This window comes from Rhinolophus ferrumequinum, chromosome 2 (genome assembly GCF_004115265.2).
Source record: "Rhinolophus ferrumequinum isolate MPI-CBG mRhiFer1 chromosome 2, mRhiFer1_v1.p, whole genome shotgun sequence".
Taxonomy (NCBI): domain Eukaryota; kingdom Metazoa; phylum Chordata; class Mammalia; order Chiroptera; family Rhinolophidae; genus Rhinolophus; species Rhinolophus ferrumequinum.
The window spans coordinates 99,901,351-99,911,240 of NC_046285.1; the positions used below are offsets into that span (position 1 = coordinate 99,901,351).

Here is a 9,890-nt window from a genome sequence, read left to right on the forward strand (position 1 = left end):
GTAGCACTGTTGGTCTCAGGAATGCCGTTCTCACGTGTGGATTGAGTACCAGGAGTTTTTGCAAATTCACTTTAAGAATCAAGTGAAGAAAAGAAATTCTTCCTAATATTTTCTTTATTTATTAAATATTTTATCCGATTAGGATGAAATAATTGGAAGCTATCATTTCAGGATCTCTTACCTTCTGAGATCCAATGAAAGCAATTCTGACACTGTTTCTCTGTATTTTTATACCAGTCTATCTACTTGTGCTATCTTTGAAATATAAGAGAACAATGTAGCTGCATTCGTAATATATGATGCCGTGCCAGTTTTATGTTCACTTCTTAGGTTCAATACCAATCTTTCCAAATACTTTTAAAGTTACCCTGTTAATGTGTTATGTTTTACTTCTTGAAAATATTATATTCCCCAACCCTTGGGGAAAATTAGAAAGTTTTAAAATGTTCCAACCAAAATTATCTGCCTTAGGGAAACATCCCAGTTTCAGGATCTTCTATTTATGGCTTGGCCTCCTTGGAGAATTAGAATCTGGTGTACTAGGAAGACTCTGGTGTTTACATTTTCTGGCCTCAGTCACATGGAAAAATGAGAAACTTTGGTATCTGTTCTTCTAGGAACTGTTTTTCTAGGAACATAAAATTGGAACTAAGTAGGATGAGAACAGAAAACATGAGGGTGAACCACAAAGTTGACCATAATACCTAATTTTTAGTGACTGGTTGGTGTAAGCAGGGCTTTTTATATAGAGTATGACATTTTTTTCTTTTGAGTGCTCAGCCATTTTGAGGGTTGGATAATGTGATCTCCGTTTTACAAATGAAAAAACAAGCAGGAAGAAGGTGCCCAGGGTCACACAGCAATTCAGTAAGGGGCGGAGCCAGGATTCTAAAGGCAGTCTCAAACTCGAAGCTGTACTTCTAATCACTGAATCTATAAAAAGGGGTGCACACTACAGCAGTAGTACAGTTAACGCCCCTTTAGATTGAAGGAAATATTTCACATCTTTTGAGTGCCTACGAGGTGCCAGCACTACTACTATGTGTTTGGGGAAGATAGTGGTAAACTGTAGGACAAAAGTTCCAGCTTTCGTAAGGGAGACAACCTAGCAAATGCTGTTGAGAAACAAAGCAGGATAAAGGGACAAAATGTGACAAGTTCCAGTTTCATTAGAGTGCTCAGGCAAGGCAGAGACTTAAACATGAAGCAGGGGAGTGAGCTGTGGCCCTTTTTCCTGGGCACAGGAGTGCAGGCAGGTGCAGAGACCTTGCTGGGAGTCATATTCGCTTGCGTTCAGTTCAGCAGGCTTCGTTGTTTTATATGTTGTCTGCCAGCCTTTCCTGAAAGAAGTGACAGTGCATGACAGTTGTTTAATGTTTAATTTTTTTCCACAGGACTTTATTATCTAGTAATTGGTCTTGATGACGTCGCTTTCCGGTACATGTTTTTCCCATTTTTTACAAGTGAGAATTAAGACACAGACCCAGGCATACATACAAGTAAATTGTTTAATGAATCTCTATATTGGACCCATCACCCAGCTTCAACAGTTAATCAACATTTACCAATGTTGCTTCATCTCCACTCCCTCTCCCACTTTTTTTGCTGGATTATTTTATATTTTAACTTTATCTTAAAATTCTAAACCTTTAAAAGAGTTACAAGAACAATTCAGTTAATACCTGTAAACTTTTTGCCTGATCACCAATTATTAGAATTATCCATATTTGCTCTTTATTTTTTTTCAGCACCATTTGAAAGTTGCAGGCACCTTGACATGACTTTCTAAGGAATGAGGGCCTTCTTCTAGCCACAACATAAACCTTACTGTCAAATTTGACATTGATATAATACTGTTATAAAATGTTCAATTGGTGTTCAAATTTACTGTGATTCCACTGATATTCTTTAGTGTTTTAACCCAGTATTCAGTCAGAGATCATGCAGTTAGCTCTTTAGCCTCCTTGATCTAAACAGTTTTCAAGCCTTGTCATTAATGACAGTGGCACTTGGAGGAGTCCATGCCTGCTGGTCTGCAGACTGTCTCAGTGTTTGGATTTGTCTCACTGCTTTCTTATGTCAAACATTGTTGGCAGGAATGCTACATAGGGATGTCAGGGTATCATACAAGGAGGCATGTCAGTTTATCCCGCTTTGATTTTAGGCAGTGATTTGATTTAGGTGATATCCACTAGATTGCTCCATTATAAATGTATCTTTTTTTCTTTTGTAATTAGTAAGTGATTTATGAAGTGACAAACTTGAGACTGAATAGTCTTTTCTCCAATAGTCTCCTACTGGTGTTAGCAACTGTTGATGATTCTGAATCCGTTACTACTGGATTACTTTAAAGCAAATGCAGATATGAAATTTGAACTGTAAATATTTAGTATATATTTAAAAGGTAAGGGCTTTTAAAAAGACAACTACAGTGCCTTTATACAATTCCTTAACATCTAATCCATATTCAGATTCCTTGAGTTGTCTCCATTGTTTATCCACATTTGGTTTGCTTGAATCTGAACCCAAACAAGGGCAACAGGTTATATTTACCTGCTGACGTCTAGTCTTTGGCGCTGTACAGTCATGTGCCACATAGTGAGGCATTGGTCAGCGACAGGCTGCATGTACGACAGTGGTAGACCACACAGCCTAGGTGTGTAGTAGGCTCTGCAATCTAGGTTTGTGTCAGTGCTCTCTGTGATGATTGCGAAATGACCAAGTCTTCTAATGATGCATTTCTCAGAAAGTGCTCTCGTTCGTAAGTAGTGCCTGACTGTAATAGCTTCCCCACCCTTCCTCCTTTGCTGAATTTGGTTGATCATTTCCTGGTGTTTTATGTGTTCTGTTCTAGGAATTTTCTGTAACCTGGTAGATGGAAATTTGATTAAATTCAGGTTGTTTTGCAAGAGTACGTAAGCGTTCCTGGGTCTAGAATCCCATCAGGAGCCACCTACGTCTGCCTATTAGAGATAGGATTCATTCTTGATGGGTGCAAGTATTGTCAACCACATCCGTCCATTCTGAAGGGCCCCATCAACCCTTCACCCGAGGGTTCTATTATAGCATCCCTGGTAATCATGGCCTAGATTCATCATTTCATTAGGGGTTGCAAAGAGTGATTTTCTAATTGCATCACTCCTTCTGTATTGGTTAGCTAGAATTTTTCTGACTTGTGTTTATTTTTACTTTTCTTTATGTGTATCTTCCTGGTAAGTGTTGTAAAAGGATACATTCTTCATCTTTACAGAAGATATTTCTGGGTTCCCTTAGTGATCCTTTAATATGTCCTCAATTTTCTCATCTGTAAATTGGGGATAATTATGCATGCGTCCTTACCTCCAGGGGTTTTTGTGAGTATTAGATGAGCTGGTACATGCACTGTAAAAATGGTGCCTGGCACTAGTATTAGCAAATTATAGTTATTAAAGCAACTATTTCCGTTTTGTGGGAACATTTAACTCTTTAAATATAATGGAGAAGTGAAGAAGGAAGAGGTTCTTCGTGAGTTGACATGAGTAGAACGCTTCGACTTGGATAGAGTGAGTTGAAAGGAAGTGCTGCTTGCCCACACTGACCTGTCCTTCTGACTGCGTGGAAGTGACCATGATATAGAAAGCACTTGTGTGAGGAAGGTCTGTGCATGTCACTGCACACTCTCCAGTGGACGTTCACAATTGCAAGGGTGAAAGTTGGGTACAATGACAGGAAGTGGGCCACTCTTATGGTGGGTAGTTAGGATGAGATGGTGGCACCAGGTACAGGATTTTACTATGTCATGGCCGGTTGAGATTTTTATCTGAATAGGGCATTCTTGCCCAGGTTGATGTGCCTTGTCATTACATACACCCTTAGTTAGAGCTGTTTGAGATCGCTGATCACTGCGGGGCTGGGGGAGGAAAGCTGTATTCCATCTTGGCCTTTTAATCAGCCATCTCTTATTAGGAAAAAAAACAAAAAACTATTGATTATGTAGGATGTTGGAAGTTGAACACTGTCGATCAAGTCTTCGTTGTTAATATTTGATTCATTTATTTAACAAACATTTGAGCACCTGCAGTATGTAAGACAGTGTTCTAAATACAGACCACACATCAGTGAACAACACAGACAAGAATCTCTACCCTATGGAGTTTACATTCTAGTAGTGAGGAGACAAACATGTTTTATAGTATGTTAGAAGGTATTAAATGTTACGGGGAAAAGTAAAGCAGGATAAGGAGAGATTGAGATGGTTAAGGAAGTTACTGCTGAGCAAAGACATAAAAGAGAGGAGAGCAAGTCTTGTGAAAGTCTGGGAATGTCCTTGTGTAGGAAACAGCCAATGTCGAGGCCCTGAGGTGTGTTTGGTACAGTAAGCGTTGTGAATGGGGTAGTGACTGCGTGCCGTATTAATGGCCTGCAGTGGGCCAAGGGCCAGCGCTCGGAGACAGGCTAAGAGGCTGGGGCAGGTAGTTAATTGGATGAGGGGGGATGGTGATTTGGAGCAGGGTGCCAGCAGTTGAGATGATAAGGGGTCTGATTCTGGATATATTTTTGAGGTAGAACCAATAGGCTAATGTACTGATTGTGTGGGGGGTGAGAGAAAGGGAGCAAGCTGTTCAAGGATGATTGATAATTTTGGCTTGAGCAATAGTGAGGATGGAGTTGCTGTTCTCTGAGACGAGGAAGATTAAAAGTAGAACAGGTTTAGGGGTACGAGCCAAATTATTGATACTCCCAGACAAAAGGTTAGGTGGTCGCAATCACTTCATCCAGTAAGAACATGGTCCTTAGATTTTACTGTGCGAACTCTTAGATCTGTGGGTCATGTAGCCAGTTCTTTTAACCTAAAGATTTAAAGATGTGGCAGTTAGTAGTGAAGGAAGATTGGCTTGGATAGATTCATATAGCCTGTAGTAACAGGCTATACGGTATAGGAGAGACTTCGAGACTGAATTTTATTCTCTCGTAGAAGGACTAATTAACACTGAAAAAGAGAATGAAGGCCGAAGCCTTGGATTTGGATGGTGAGAACCTAAATAATAGATAAGCCCTGCTTTTAGAGTTAACTCATCAAAGTGTTTCTGCCCTCTGTGTGTACTTACCTAGAAGCCTGTATCTGGGACTTCTTTTTGTTTTGAATCTCTTCATTTTCTCCATACATGTATCCATTTATGTATGAATGCTTCAGTTGAATTTTATCCCATGTGCTGTTTGCAGTCTATTTTGTTAATATTTGTATCCATCTCAGGTATTTTCTGTAAGCACAAATAATTTTCTCTGCAAGCATGGATAATGTTTGCTCTTTTATTTATTTTGTTTGTGTTTCAATCAATAAAAAAAATTCTTTTTGTTAAAGGTAGTATTATCTAGTGATAATAAGGGCAAATGCTATTTAGACTGGTGCAAGTGCAAATGCTGTCAGAAACACAGATAACAAGTTCAGTTTTCTCATCTGTAAAATGATCATCATAGTTGTACTTATTGCCCCAGGATTGTTTTGAGGACTAAAGTAATGCACACAACATGCTAGGCACGGTACCTATGGTGTTAGGACTTAGGTCAGTAAGTGTCAGGTGTTAATTTTTTATGTCCATTAGTTATAACTTTAACCAGTCTTTTACAAGCTGATAGTGTCGAGCCTCTTGAATTCTTCAATTAAGAGTTAACACAAGTGTTTAGACATTGTGATTACATGATACGTTATCATAGGTGCCATTGCTGTTATTTCTTTTCTTAAAAAACCAGCTGGTTGGAGTTTGCTCCATACACATGATCTAGTGTCATCCACGTAAGAGTTTAAACCAGTGTTAGTTTCAAAGTTGGTCCAATACCGAAAAGATCTTCAGTCTCTGAGACTTTTTTTAAAAAAAGCCAGACTTCTAATTGATGGAAGCAAGTTAAACTGAGTATATCTTGGGGAATTTGTATGAGATGATAAATCTGGTGGCTTACGAACTTTTCTAGGTAAATTTTATTTGAAGAAATGGTTTACTTATATTGGAGACCATCCCTCCTACCCCTCCCCTCATATGTGAGGCTTCTGAAAGAGCTGTTCTGTTTGGTAGAGGGTTGAGGGACGGGGACCTCATTCCTGCTCACTCTGCCTCACCTCCCACCCTGGTGGTGGTACATGGGTACTAGAAATCCTCAGAATACGGTTGGACCGTCTTGAGTTCAACCAGGCCTTCATGCATTTCTTAGGTACTCCTGAAAACTTGAATAACCAAGGTTGTAGGTATAATAGAAATGTTTTGTCAAAGAGATTTAAGGGCAAACGCTTTAAATGTTTGAGAGACTGTTACATCATAACGATTACACATAGTGTTGTCTTCAGCTCCACTTGTAATTTAAAGTTGGCTGGAATTCATACAGTTGTATTAGGAACACTTGTTTCGCTTGAAAGCGTCAGTGGTAAACCACTACCATGTCCGTGCTCTAGTTTTTAAAGTAACAAAGGCTGAGGAGGGTCCTGTATGAGCATATACATACTCTGTACCGGGCGCCATTAACCTGGTCCACTAGTGGGCTTTGCTTCACTGGACCTTCACTCAAGATGACAAAAGTGAAAATGTATATGAAAAGTCTGTAAGTAGAATTTTATATCAGTTTAATTTTTTTGTATTTTACTTGAATTAAGTGATGTAAATAGGCACTAATAGTTTATGAAGTGGTTGAGAACCTCTTTGAAATATTTGTGAGAGAACTATATTTAATACATTTTATCTAGTTCTTTTTTCAACAATGAGGATTCTAATATGCTTGGCATATAGTTGACAGTTTAGTTAGAAGCTGATATCACTTCCATTCTCTACAAGTTGTGAAAGGTAAAGTGACATTTATTGAGCACCTGCCTCTTGATCTGGGCAATATTACATGCTTTCTATATGTTAGTTACTCCTTATTAAACCGTTAGGAGCTAGGTGGTAGTTTCATTTTTACAAGTGATAGAATTGAGGCTCAGAGATTCTTTGTCTAAAATCCTGCAGTTAGGAAGTGACAGAGCTTGGAAGCCAGCTCTTCAGAGCTTGTCTGCTTTTTTGACGATGCCACCTGCTCATGTAACTTTTCCGAAGTATCTCTGTGTTCTGTACACCTTCAATTAACAAGCTTTTACCAGCTAGTTAATATTTTTCATTGGATCAGAATAGGACCAAGACTGGGCAAGCCTATTATTGATAGTGCTGGACGGGGACTATTCAGATTGTCATTTGAGAGTGTGGCAATAAATCAACTCCAAAGCCAAATATGCTGTTTGGGCACTTTTAGGGTCACCGTATTTTACCCTTTTTAAGCCCTTGTGCCTCACTGCATTTATGATGACTTGGAGCCCTGATGGGGATTGTTTTTCTTGTTCTTTCGTTTCTATGACAAATGACTTTCTTTGTGGATAGAATGGCCATATGTCCTGGATTTTACAGGTTGTCCCAGAATAATGTCTTAGTTTGGAAGAGAAATTATATGGTTGCCCTAGATATTAGAAGAAAAGCTTGGATTTGGTCATTATAACTAATTGCATTTTGATTAAATTACCTGAAGGAGTTTCATTGCAGATTTAAATTTGGTCTTATTTTCCTATTTCTAGTTCAAACACAGCAAATAACTCATTATACTTCTATTTGAATTAATTCTTCAGTTGTAATTTAATTCATCCAAGTACCTGAAACAGTATCAAAATTGTATTCTAATTTTGTGGAACACTATCAATAAAACATTACTTTCTGAGAAGGAAGCCCTTTTTTGGGGGGAAGGGGAGTCTGTTCTGTTTCAAAACATTCTTGTGTTTGAGATTTGTCTAAATCTATTCTACTCGTTGCCACTAGGGGACCATTTCTTTGTACATTCTACAAATATTACTCTGATTATAGAAACAACTGTTTTCTTAAAAATGTACCAACCCACACACTTAACATTACTGTATCGATTTTATTACTTTTCCCACATTTCTCACTTAAAGAGATTTACTGGAACTGTGAACCAGCTTAGTCCTAGAAATAGAAAAACATAAAAAAGATTCATCATAACTGAAGAAAAACATTTTCCATGTATATTCTTCGTAAAAATAAAGGAACTTTGGGTAATATTCATAGCGTAGTCAGCCCTTCCTCCACAGGTTTCTCATTTGCTGATTCAACCATGGATCGAAAATATTCTGGGGAAAAAGAATTCCAGAAAGTTCCATAAAGCAAAACTTGAATTTGCCACATGCTGAGTAGTACGCTGAGTCCACTCAAATGAAGTGATGTGTACGTAGGCGTGCCCTGGTGTAGCCTGTGTGCCGATACAGGTTCTATGTCATTGTATGTAAGACACTTGAGCGTCGAGGGATTTTGGCATCTGGGGGTCCTAGAACAATTCCCCCTGGGGCACAGAGGGACGACTGTATTTTTGTTGCAGAAATGTTTGCTGCTTTAAAAGAAAGAGAAAAATATATGTAAAACTTACATTGTATATCTTACTTGGGATCATTTTTAAGGAATACACAGTTTATCTCCTAAAAGACTGAATGAAGTTCAAGGCTGTGGCAATCTGTTCATGATTAGAATGTGTAATGTAGCCACATTGTATTATAATATTTTATATTTTTCTACAAACTAAATTGACCTCTTTCTGGTTTTATTTTGTTTTGTTTTCGGTCTATACCAGGTGCTGGTCTCTGGATGTTTTTTTGTTTAAACTGGAAAAATCTTAAACCTGCCCACAGACTGGTATGGTATCCTGTGAGATGGGACTGCCGGCAGTGGCTTTTGAGGAGTCTGAGGAGGCATAGGCAGGAGGAGTTACCTCCGTCTTTAGCTAGTGTGTGGCCACTCCTGCTCTCTGTGGGCAGAACACCTTTTCTCTCTAGCTCACCTGCTTTCTAGTGAAGTTAGAGGTTAGACCTAGCATGGGAATTTCAGTTAGTCTGAGCATTCATCAGAGAGTGGGGATGTTGACAGTGAAAAACTATTATTGATACGAGCAGTGCTTCATAGTGATGGAGAAAGGAAGTGCTTGTTTTGTTTCTAAGCATTTTGTTCTCTGAACAGATAAGCTGCTGCAGTGGCTGCTACAACACACACCTCACTTCACCTCGCCTCCAAAAAAAAACCAACTCTGGGTGTTTGTCCCTTCTTGGGGAAACACATGGTCCACTACTGCCATTGAGAAGAGCAACACCTGAAAGGGTCCTCTGACCAGTGCGTGAGCTAGGCTCCTCTGTGATGTGGAAACAGTGGCGAGGGTATGGCTTGGATGTTGGATAGCAGGGAGCTTTGCTGAAGGCAGGGTTTCATAACTGCCAACAGTTGTTTTCAGTGTAATGAAAGACCTGACCCTTACGCTGAAACACTAAAGGTACCCTGTTAAATAACTAATGTTTATTAGACATCTGATTAGATTTTGTTAAAAATTTGGGTGATTCTTCCTAAATAATGTCCACGTTTGTTTTTTTTTAAACTAAAAAGCTTTTGGGGTGGGAAAAGTGGTCATAGAAATCTGACCACTTTTAGGATTTGGCAAATATGAAGCGATACAAATCCCAACTTTTGGTGTATTTTAGGCTTTTGTCGGGCAGTTTTATTTATGTCAGTCATTGTTGACACTGGCTTTTAGGAAGAAGGGTGTGGACCAGTTTTCTTATTATAATTATTGTAGTACTTTATGCTTAAAAAAGGCATAAAGATGGGATTAAGATGTTTCTATCTAGGAAGCTTTATGAATTAGACCTAATAACCTAATTTGGTAGGGCATTTAATTTTAGGCAGTATTTCCAACTCTTTTCTTAGCCAGTGAAAGGTGTGTATTTTAGTTTTTAATACTATGGTCCACGAATAGTTTTGAAAAGAGTGGCTTTACTGTTATTTATAGAACTTAAGTTTGCTACTGATATTTAAAGAAAATGCCTAGATTCATCAAAAGCACCTGCT

The 9,890-nt window shown here is 38.6% G+C and overlaps 2 protein-coding genes across 5 annotated transcripts in view; both read left to right on the forward strand.

The window, feature by feature from the left end:
* MRPS6 (mitochondrial ribosomal protein S6) overlaps positions 1-9,890 on the forward strand; it is a 68,522-nt gene that overhangs the window by 11,845 nt on the left and 46,787 nt on the right. The window lies entirely within an intron of this gene.
* SLC5A3 (solute carrier family 5 member 3) overlaps positions 1-9,890 on the forward strand; it is a 32,335-nt gene that overhangs the window by 11,273 nt on the left and 11,172 nt on the right. Inside the window, exon 1 of one of the 2 annotated variants that reach the window (XM_033135239.1) lies at positions 8,295-9,205. The exons of the other annotated variant lie outside the window; for it this stretch is intronic. The gene's annotated coding sequence lies outside the window, so the exon portion shown is untranslated. Of the gene's footprint in view, positions 1-8,294; positions 9,206-9,890 lie in introns of those variants that run through there. 2 annotated transcript variants of the gene reach the window in all.